The following is an 11,883-nucleotide window of genomic DNA, read 5'->3' as shown; positions in this document are numbered from 1 at the left end:
TTCTAACCTCACACTCCCTGTCAAAATTTCTTTCGGAATAAACCACTAGCATTAACATTAGATACGCTTTGAAAGAAATCCACCATGTATGTATATGTAATTATCGTGTAAAAGTGAAAATTTTTGGAAGCCTTACGACAGTTTTATTTTATGGTTTCTTTTTAGAATAGACTTTGAAACTGACTCTATGTTAGACGTAGTCCATCTTTGGCAGCTTTTAAATCAATTCTAGAGTTGTGTTAGGTCACAACATCATAAATATAACTTTTTTCCATCTTTGTTTTTGTTTACATCTAATATGCGATGCATTTCTTCTTGGATTTTCTTTATTCATTTCACTTTGCACTTAATGTATATATATATATATATATATTATATATATATATATATATATATATATATATTATATATATATATATATATATATATATATATATAATATATATATATATGCCTATATGTATATATATATATATATATATATAATATATATATATACATATATATATATATATATAAATATATATATATAATATATATATATATATATAAATATATATATATAATATATATATATATATATATATATATATATTTATATATATATATATATATATATATACATGCCTTAGTTAGCCGTACTCCCCTTTCTCTCTTTCATCTCCCTCGTTCTTTATCTTTCCAGTTAACCATTAATAATAGAAATCCTATAATGACTTCTTACTTCCCCCGTGGAACACTTCAGTCAAAGTTGGAGGAAAATCTGACAACCCGTTCAGAAGTTTTTGCATTTTTGAAATTTTGGTGACAAGACTGCTGAATCAGAAGACTACTACTGATCATGACATAATATATGAACTATGTTACAGAAAATCATGATTATAAAGAAAACTTCACAACATATAATTTCATTTGAAAAGTAGACATTCCCTGGACTTGTTACTTCATATAATGTCAAGAGCAATATTATCCCCCTGATTTCTGAAAGAGGTAGTAAGTCGAGTGCTCTTTCATTATGCAAGAAAAGTAAAAATATGTTGAGTTTTCTTAATATTTTCCTTATTATGTGATGTCATGATCTGTTTTAGTCTTCTGATCTGGCGGTCTCGTCACCAAAGCTTCAAAAATTCTCAACTTTTGAATGGATTGCCAGATTTTCCTTAAACTTTCACTGATGTGTATACATTCATTCAATCCACATGTATATTTCGGGTAAATTCCCCTTTAAATGTTTATTTATCACTGTACTGTATAATACTAGTAATCATCAAGCGTTTGATGTACTCCAAAGAAACATATGATTATTTTGGAGAAGTGCATGAATATTTCAATCAGCCGTCCCTTATGCCTTATATTCTCTCACACAGTTGTAAGAATACTAACATGACAATTGTTTATGCAAAACGAGAGTATCGACACAATTGCTTTGCTCAAAGTACCTTCGTTGATATGAAACGTTTTTTGCATCAATTTCCTACACCAACTATACAATGATCACGATCTAAGTTAAGATGTTTCGTTCTTCCCCTCTGTTTTATCGAGTATATTTAACGTTCTGTCTAAAAATCTTCTTCTACAACCACAGCCATGCACCAACTTTAAGATACAAAGGATATTGTTTCTACAAATCTGTGTCAATACAAAACGGAATACACACACACACACACACTCACACACACACACACACAGCACACAGCACACAGCACACATACACATACACATACACACATACCAGACGCGCACACACACATAAACATACTCTCACACACGCGCCAAAAAACACACGTCCCATTTTTTTAAATGACATACATGTAATTGATTCAACCTAGACAAGGAACACAATTTTAATATGATTGACACTCGTTTGGGCTTTGTTATTTCAGATTTACACTCATTGGGGCTTTATTTTTTTTTTCAAACACAACAAACAAACTGGGCTCAAATATTATATTTGACATCAAATGTGACGATTACACTATACGATATTGATTGAGACATACACAATGTGGAACACAATATTCTTTTCGAAATCTAGAAGATAATTATTTCATCATAAAGCTCCTGAAAATGGCCAACATTTTTCATTAGTCACATTGTACTTGGATATGAAATATGAATTATCTGGCTTTCAAAAACAAAACATTTCGGACAAACTTGATAAGTCAATGCATTATCAATAGGGTACCCACAATGAGTAGGCCTAAATACTTCAACACAATCTTATATTTAAAAAATGGACACAACATTTACTTTTTTTTATAACCATTCCATATAACATGAGGTGAATCGTCATCGTCAAAAGTTCACTTACATAACATCAAAAAGCAAAATTTCCAAGGAGGTCGTGAAACAATTACACTCCACTGTTTAATAGTACATGAGAAAATAACATCACAAACACTAAACACGATACACAGAGATTGACTAAACCTGAGTAAAGTATGAAACATACACTGTGCAAGAAATATTTTGTAACCGTCGTATGTTATAAGTACTCCATCATTAAGGTATCCACACTGCATACAAAATTTACTTTAACATAATTCCTTTAAAAATGGAGAGTATCAATATGTACTTTGAAAAATAACCATGTAACATAATTGGTGAACCTCGATTGTCGTAACTAGGCCCTATCACCGAGTTCCACAACATCAAACAGCATAATAGTACATCGAGGAAGGCATACGTATTATAACAATTACACTCCACTGAATGACAAGAAAAATATCATAAACGCTATAGTATACACAAAAATGATATTCAAAGATGACCCCAATTCAGTAACTAAGGTATGAAACATACATATCTATATGCAGTAGGCCTACGATTTTGTAAGCGTTGTATGTTATAGATTATATCATTAAGGTGCACTTTATGTGGAGACTTCAACATAATCAAAAATTTGATATGAGGATTACTTTTTTAATAAACATGTGATACATAAGGTAAATCACGATCGTCGTAAATTTACTTCATTAATCCAAGAAGGTTCGTACTACAACTTTACACTCCACTGTTTTGTGCATTACATGTATAACATCACAACATACGGTAGATATGGTAGAAAAATTAAATGGCCAAATTTCAGAAACTGTTAAGACCATGACATGTAAAGCATCACAAACGGTAGGCATGGTAGAAAAATCAATTGACCAAATTTCAGAAACTAACAAAACTACAGCATAATCTTTTTTTTTTTAACGAAACGATCGTACTGTTGCTACTGATGATATAAATAACGGTTATGAGCTAGGAAACTTGCGTGTTTTCAGACATTAAATTGGCAAGGTGCACTCATCAGGTTTCTTGGCACGATTCATATCTTTCACTCCTCACCATCTTGTTCCTTCTCCTCCATTCCAGTGTCTTTGGCACTTTCACTGCGATCTTTTCCCTCAGAGTCAGGCGGTGAAGTATCGATACTGTCATTGATCGCATTGATCGCATCGCATGACTTTCGACGAGTAAGGACGTACAAACGAGTCTTCTCCTCCTCCCCACAGACTTTGATGCAAGTTACGGTAGACATGGCAACAGGTACGCGGATGTCTGCTGCAAGGTCGGTGGTGCCCAAAACCACAGCGCCGAAACCCACGGCAGTGACGAAGAGGCCGAGACCGAATTCACCATGCTCACCCCATAGCCCGGAAGAGTCTATGCCGTCAATCCGTGCCCTTCTTGAAAATCATATTCGGAAGATAGACGGAAAGTTACAAGACTTTGAGAAAAAGTTGGAAGACCACGGGAAAGAAATTTCGGGGAGCCTGCAAGAAATCAGAGATTCGCTTAACTACCAAAGTCAGGAAACGGAAGTTTTAAAGGAGAAAGTGGCGGGGATGCAGAAGGAGTTAAAGGAGAAGGACAGAATTATACATGAGGAGATCGACCGACTAGCAACATATGTAGCACGGGAAAACTTAGTTTTCCTTGGCATTCCACGGACATCGGAGGTGGAGAATGTGGATGAACTTTTGCATGACTTTTACGTCCAGAAGCTGAAAATTCCTCCTGATGTAGCAAGGGGAATTGAACACCAGAGAGCTCATCGGGTTCCCGCAGCGAAACAACCAAACCCCATCAAAGCCAGATATGTGAAATTTGCTGACAAGGTGCTAATTCAAAAGCATGCACGGAATCTTAAAGGAAACGGGGACAAGATGTTCATCACAGACGACCTACCCAAACGTGTAAGAGACGAACGACAAAGCCAGATCCCAGCCCTGAAAGCGGCGAGAAGCGCGGGGAAATTGGCATATTTCTCACGAAGCGAACCAACCAAGCTCTATGTAGATCGCGTGTTGCTAAGGAAAGAACATCAGGAAAGTTTCATCATGGAAATCACAGGAGAGCCGCGGGCCCGGCAACGAGATCGCGATGAGAGAAAATCACCACCAGAAAGCCGGGAACTGCATTCGCCAGCGATGCGGACCCCAACAAAAGGAGGGAATAACTCAAATAGCCCACGTATGATGGATATGGAGACAACAGCAACAGTACAAGAGGTCTCGTGAGTTTGCAGTAGAGCTGTTATGGCATATGGAATTTATTATGTTTGTTGCATACATGGTCAGAAGTGAAATCTGTGAGGTAGATTTAAAGATATTTATTCACAGAAAATAATGCGATATATTGTGTGCTCATTGACACCAGGTGGAGAGGTTTTTGATGTCTAGTCAGTAAAGGGTTTATACTCTCATATTCCTTCTCATGGAGGACAAGACGGGGGGGGGGGGGGGGGGGAGTGATAACTTCCTGGAAAGGGGGATATTTTGTATAACTATTTTGACTGAAATGAGTTTGTTCAACGTTCATTGGTATAATTTTGTTCATATTTTGAGGCTGTTTTGCGTATGTAAGTACGTAGTTGCTCTCTAGTGTTTGTCAAAGCCGTCGAGTTGATATAGACAAGATAGATACACGTGTATATGCAATATGCATATGCGAGTGCATGGATTGGGGAAATCACTGGTTGCCTTATAAAATGTTCATTGGTATAATTTTGTTCATATTTTGAGGCTGTTTTGCGTATGTAAGCACGTAGTTGCTCTCTAGTGTTTGTCAAAGCCGTCGAGTCGATATAGATAAGATAGATACATGTGTATATGGAATATGCATGTGCGAGTGCATGGATTGGGGAAATCACTGGTTGCCTGATAAAATGTTCGGAGAAGAAGGGGATAACTTTCTTAGTTCTGATAATGTCTGACAAATTAAAGGAATTTTTGAGGAAAATAATGAAAATAGATTGATATGAATGGCAGAAGTTATAATGCTTCATACACTTAGTCAGTTTTGGTAATAAGAAAATGAATATGATATCAGTATTGAGACTATGGATTTATTTCATTTATTATCTGGTATATTAGATGGGAGAAGAGATTTCATCGCCAAATTGCGAATGAATATGGAAAGCAGAAAGTTGGTACTGTAAACGGCAAGTAAAATGTGTGGTTTTTTTCGGGGGGGGGGGGGTGACATCCGATAGTATTATCATGTTTGTGCTGGGGATATAAAACGCATATCGTTTTAGAGGAGGAGACGGGAAGTGATCTGAGTGTCATTATCATTATAATGAACGCAACAAGGACAGAAACTTTATTTGCATGTTTGGACTTTGCTTGGTTTTAACAACATGTTTATTGAAACATAATTTCACACATCTAGGTAGATTTTCTTGATGTTCGGTGCGAAATATATACATTTTTGATGGTTAGGATTTGTTTCGCGAGTTTGGAAAATATATACATAAGAAAGAACCTCATAAAAAGAAACGTTAAAAAAATGAAATTTTGTTAAAATAGTTTTTGGGATATACGTCTTTTGGGAGATACTACTAACGCTATCATTGAAAGTGGTTGAAGGTGGCTTATGGTATTGGCGAGGAAGAAATGTATCATAGAATTGAATGCATGAATCTGCAATGATGTCATATACTCATTTCTCCGTTTATTCAGTTCATTTGTTTTCTAATGTGATGTTCAGAGTTAGTTTGAGATCGGAAGATATGGACTGTCATTGTGTGTGTTTGTAATCAGGATGGCACCAAGCCTGTAATAGAAGTGTGGAGAAATGTGACACGATGTACAATGTGCACATCAACTGTCTGTGATTATAAGATGAAGTCGTTTTGTTGGTGTTGACAGAAGTAATAGGTTTCAGAGTTACAGAGGTTTTCTTTTGATCTATGTGTCATTTTCCTCGTCAACAATCACAGCAATTCCTCGTAACTGAGATAGGAATATTCTGGTTGGTTACTTAATGGCAGCGACTCATACACATTTTTTTCTTCCTCTAAAGCAAATCAGATATTAATGTATCATAAGATTGAATGAGGAAAACTTGCAATGTTGTCATATGCTCATTTCTCCGTTGATCCAGTTTGTTGGTTTTCTACTGTGATGTTCAGAGTTAGCTCGAGATCGGGCGATATGGACTGTCATTGTGTGTGTTTTGTAATCATGATGGCGTTGAGCCTATGACAATAAGTATGAGGGAATGTGATACGATGTATAATATGCACATCAACTATTTGTGACTATAAAAATGGAGTCGTTTTGTTGGTGTTGACAGAAGTAATAGGTTTCAGAGTTACAAAGGTTTTCTTTTGATCTATTTGTCATTTTCATTGTCAACAATCACAGCAATTCCTCGTAACCGAGATAGGAACATTCTGGTTGGTCGCTTAAATGGCAGCAACTCATACATTTTTTTTTCTTTTTCTTCCGCTAAAGCAAATCAGATATTAATGTATTATAACATTGAATGCAGAAAACTTGCAATGATGTCATTAATATGCTCGTTTCTCCGTTGATCAGAGTTAGTTTGAGATCGGAAGATATGGACTGTCATTGTGTGTGTCTTGTAATCATGATGGCGTTGAGCCTGCGTAATACACTGAAGTGCGGGGGAATGTGACACGATATGTAATATGCACATCAATATTTGTGATAATAACTGTATAATATGGAGCTGTTTTATTTGTTGGACAGCAGTAATATGAACATGATTTTGAAATAGGTTTCTGAAGTTACAGAGGGTTTTTTTTCCCCCTCTCTCTCTTCTCATCTAATTGTCAATTCCCTTGTCAAAACTTACCCAAGCAATTACAGCAATCCCTCGTAACCGAGATAGGAATACTTTGTTGGTTGCAGTAACTAATTCATTTTTTTTACTTCTTTCCTTCTTCCTCTAACCAATGTTTTTGGACAACAGAGGTTGGGATATCATTTTTTTTTTAAGACATCATTATTCCTCGTATCAGGTAACAGCATATGCGTTAATTTGGTTCAACGTAGAATACCTATTTTTTTTTTTTTTTTTTTTTTGGCTACAATCTGTTCTAAATGGAAACGAACTAGATTCTTGTCAATACAAGCGAGTTAGAACAATCTGCGCTTGTCGTTTTTTGTTTGTTCTATTGGAAGACATTGTTACATAACCCAGTTGGTGTGTAATGAATGCATGCAGATTGCATGCAGATGGAAGCAATGCAATTATCTGTCTCTATGGGTGTGTCCTCCAAAAATAGCTGCACTGTTTCATTCTTGTAAGTTGATTGTTTGGTTAGGTTTTCATAGTCACGACCTCTCAAGGCGTTGCCCTCTTTTTCTTTTCTTTTCTGGCCGTGATGGAAAATAGGAAACTGGGCTAAGGCACGTTATTATGATGGCAGTATTAACGTCTTTTGTCTGGCCCACTAAAAGTTTGAATGGAAAACAAAACTTACAGCAGTGGAATTTTCACTGGCATTACAGCTAGAACCTCCTTTGGTGCGGGGACGTACTTACTATTTGTGGTAAAGTACAATTACGTAAGGCGTGTCCTTTTAAAGATTTCTTTTGCTTTATCTTGTTTCGTTTTTGTTTTGTCATGCCCGTGGACTGATCTGGTTTCGGGAGTGTGCGAATCGTTTTTATATGGCCAGGGGTCTTTCAAGAGCAAAAGCTGATGTACTGATTTGCTTAAGAAGCCAGGTGTTTAGTTATGGGTCAATCATGAATGCATGTTCGAAGCTCTTTTGTATTGCAACTCTCTTGTAATACCACTGAAAACCCTTTTGTATCAATATGTTAGTCAATGACCCCTCTTATTGGTAACCAGTTTTGCATGTTTGTCGCCCTCAAGCGCCGATAATGAGTATAGACACACAGATAAATCGTTCTGCATAGTGCATAGTGCAGTAAATGGGAAGGCAGGTGGTCAAGCCTTAATGGCTTCTCAGGGTTTTTTTTTTCTTTTCTTTTCGTACCCTTTGTTTCTTTTGTCATGTCCCCATTTTTTCTCTCTTCCTTCTTTTCCTTATGTCATGTCCTAGTTTAATTTGTTTGGTAGTCTGATAATGACTCCTGTCTGGTCGACAGAAATGCTCCTTCGTTAAGAGAACAGAAGATACTAGATTACAATTCTTTTCCCCTTAACACTGTGGTTTTTTTTTTTTTTTTTTAGTAGATTGCATATTGAACAGGGCGTATCCCTCTCAAGTTGTCTTTTTTGTCACAGCTATGCACAGTCCGATTTGGTCTCGAAGGTACTACAATTTCGTTAGCCATAGCCCAGGGGCACCCAAGAGAGGAACAATACAAGGTCAAGCTGTATTAGTCGGGTGTTAATTTATTTTTTCTTGTTCTTGATTATTCCTCTTCATTTTACTCCTTTCCTCTTTTTTCAGATGCTGAGCAAGAGTTATGCACTTGGATAGGTATAGGGGAAATCATTGCCTGTGTCCATTCTTCGTTAGTGCAATGCAGTGGGAGGTGGGGGGGGGGGGGGGAGGAGACTCGTTTCGTTGGTTATGGAAGTGTACATGGACGTCCTTCCGGACTCCACGAGTGTAAGTGTAATTGTGAGTGTAATCGGTGTGAGTGAGTGTGTGTATAAGTGGTGTGTTTGTGTGTATGCAGATGGTAGCTGTAAATGTATTTCGGAGTCAGGTGAATTAACTGTGCTTGTTCTGGCGGTACTCGTCTGTAACTATGGCTTGGGATGATTTAGATATTCGCTGTAATTTCCTTTCGTTGAATGTAAAAGGTATTAGGGATGCAAGGAAAAGAAAGAATATTATTAACTGGTGTACGTATAAAAAAGCAGATGTTGTGTTATTACAAGAGACGTATAGCTCTCCTGAAGTTGAAAAAAAGTGGAGAGAGGAGTGGGACGGAGTATCCTATTTTAGTCATGGTACACCACATAGTAAAGGTGTTTGTTTGTTGGTTAATGCAAATTTAAAATTGAATGTTTTATATGTGGATATAGATCATGAAGGTAGATATATTTTGATGAAATGTGTCTTACAAGGTATGGAAATTGTTATTGTAAATGTATATTTTCCAGTGAGGGGTAAAGAAACAGAGAGGAGAGACTTTCTGTCTGAAGTTGAAAAGATTCTGCATCCTTTTGTTGATAATGGAAATTTGATTATTATTGGTGGAGATTTTAATTTGATACGAAATTTTGAATTAGATTATAATGGGAGAGCAATGGTAAAGAAGTATACAAATTTTGATCAGTGTTTTGATAATTTTGTCGAGGAATGTAATTTGATAGATATATGGAGGGTCACCCATAATTTAGATAGACAATATACTTATCGACAGGTATTTCCGTTTATGCAAAGTAGACTTGATTATTGGTTTATTTCGAGTGAGTTGCATGATATTGTAAAGGAATGCAAGATATTAACTTCTATTGCGCCAGATCATTCAGCAATTTTTTTGCAACTTTTGAATAAACCTAATGATGATAAGGAAAATGATAGATGTTTTAAGGCGTCATATTGGAAATTTAATAACAGTTTGTGTAAAGATAGTGAATATGTCAATAAAATGAAAGATGAAATAATAAAAATATTGGGAGAATTTTGGAATGAAATAGAAGATAAAAGGGTTTTGTGGGATTTTTTGAAAATGAAAATTTGTAATTTTACTAGGAAATATTCTATAAATTTGGCCAAACAACGTAAGGAAAAAATTCAGAGAATTGAGGAAGAAATTGAGTTTTTAGAAAATGATGTATTTTTGAGATCAGATAGTGATAGAATCACGTTGTTGGAAGATAAAAAGAAAGAGTTGAAAAAATGTTATGATTACGTGAATGAAGGGATAAAAATTCGTTCAAGGGCTTCGTGGTATGAAGGTGGAGAAGGTGACTCATCTTATTTTAAACAGTTAATGGAATTTAATAAGAGGAAAATGATTGTTAAAAGTGTACGGGTCAATGATGAGGTAGTTTGTGATTCTAAGGAAATAATTAGAGAAATAAAAAGGTTTTATAGTAATCTTTATTCTGAGAATTTTGATTTTATATCTGGTGATAGTAGATATTTTTTTCAAGATTTGCCAACATTAAGTAGGGATTCTATTCAATCCTGTGAGGGGTATATTTCAAAAAGAGAATGTGAAATTATTTTGAATCAGATGAAGTTGAATAAATCTCCAGGAAATGATGGATTAAGTGTAGAATTTTATATTACATTCTGGTCAGTGATAGGGGATGTGGTGTTGGACAGTTTTAATGAGGCATATAACAGAAGAGAATTGTCTGCTTCTCAAAAACAAGGTGTAATTACTTTGATTCATAAGGAAGGAAAAGATCCTTTATATATAAAGAATTACAGACCTATTTCATTATTGAATGTAGATTATAAGATACTTGCGAAAGTTTTGTCAAACCGTATTAAGCATGTTTTGCATGAAATAATCAATGTTGATCAAGTTGGATATATAGAAGGAAGAAATATTGGAGAGGCTATTCGATTGATTGATGATATGATCTTTTATACATCGAGCTGTGGTTTACCTGGTTATATGTTTGCTATTGATTTTGAGAAAGCTTTTGATTCGATCCGTCATACATTTTTGCAGAAAGTTTTGAATATATTTGGTTTTGGATCAATGTTATGTAATTGGGTTGAAATATTGTATTTTAATAGCTGTAGTTGTGTTATAAATGGTAAGGAGTCTACTGGTTATTTCCCAATACAGAAGGGGGTAAGGCAAGGAGATCCTTTATCCCCGTATTTATTCATTATGTGTATTGAAATTTTGGCTCAGGCAATAAGGAAGAATTCTAATATTCATGGGTTAATGGTTGATAATGTTGAAATTAAACAAATTTTGTATGCTGATGATGTTACTTTATTTCTTCAGGATCGATATTCTGTTGAGGAAGTTAAACGATTATTTGATGTATTTTATCAAATTTCGGGTTTAAAAGTTAATAATGATAAAACGTATGTGTTGTTATTAGGTATTCCGAGGGAGGATTGTGTGTTGCCTTTTGGTAGAGTAGAACAGGTGGTAAAAATATTAGGAATATATTTTTCTTTGAACCCTGATGTTAAAAAAGTTATGAATTATAAGGAGATTTTGAGTAAGATAAAGAGATTATTATCATGGTGGAAACAGAGAGATTTAACGCTGATGGGGAAAGTTCAATTAGTAAAGGTTTTTGTTTTACCAAAGTTGATTTATATTTCTTCACTTATGGTAACACCTGATTGGGTATTTGAGGAGTTAGATAGGGTGGTATTTGATTTTATTTGGAGGGGTAGAGATAAAATAAAAAGGAATATTTTGTATTTAGATTATGATAGGGGAGGATTAAAGTTCATTAATTTTCGAGTGTTTGTTAAAGCACAAAGAATTATGTGGATTAAGCGTTTGATTTCTGGGGATCATAGTATGAAGTGGAAGTTATGTTTTAAGTTTTTCACTAAATCGGTGGGAGGTATTTTGATTTTTTATAGTAAGGCAATTTTAGGGTTGTTGAGGCTAATTTTACCAGAATTTTATAATGATATGTTGCAGGTTTGGATGGGAAGTAGAAGTTTGATTCTGAAAGAGGATTCAAAAAGGAATGAGGTAATTTTTAATAATAAATTTATTT

This window comes from Diadema antillarum, unplaced genomic scaffold (assembly GCF_040938485.1).
Source record: "Diadema antillarum isolate AM-2024a unplaced genomic scaffold, OU_Dant_1.0 seq00000345_RagTag, whole genome shotgun sequence".
Classification (NCBI taxonomy): domain Eukaryota; kingdom Metazoa; phylum Echinodermata; class Echinoidea; order Diadematoida; family Diadematidae; genus Diadema; species Diadema antillarum.
This window is presented reverse-complemented; position numbering follows the sequence as displayed.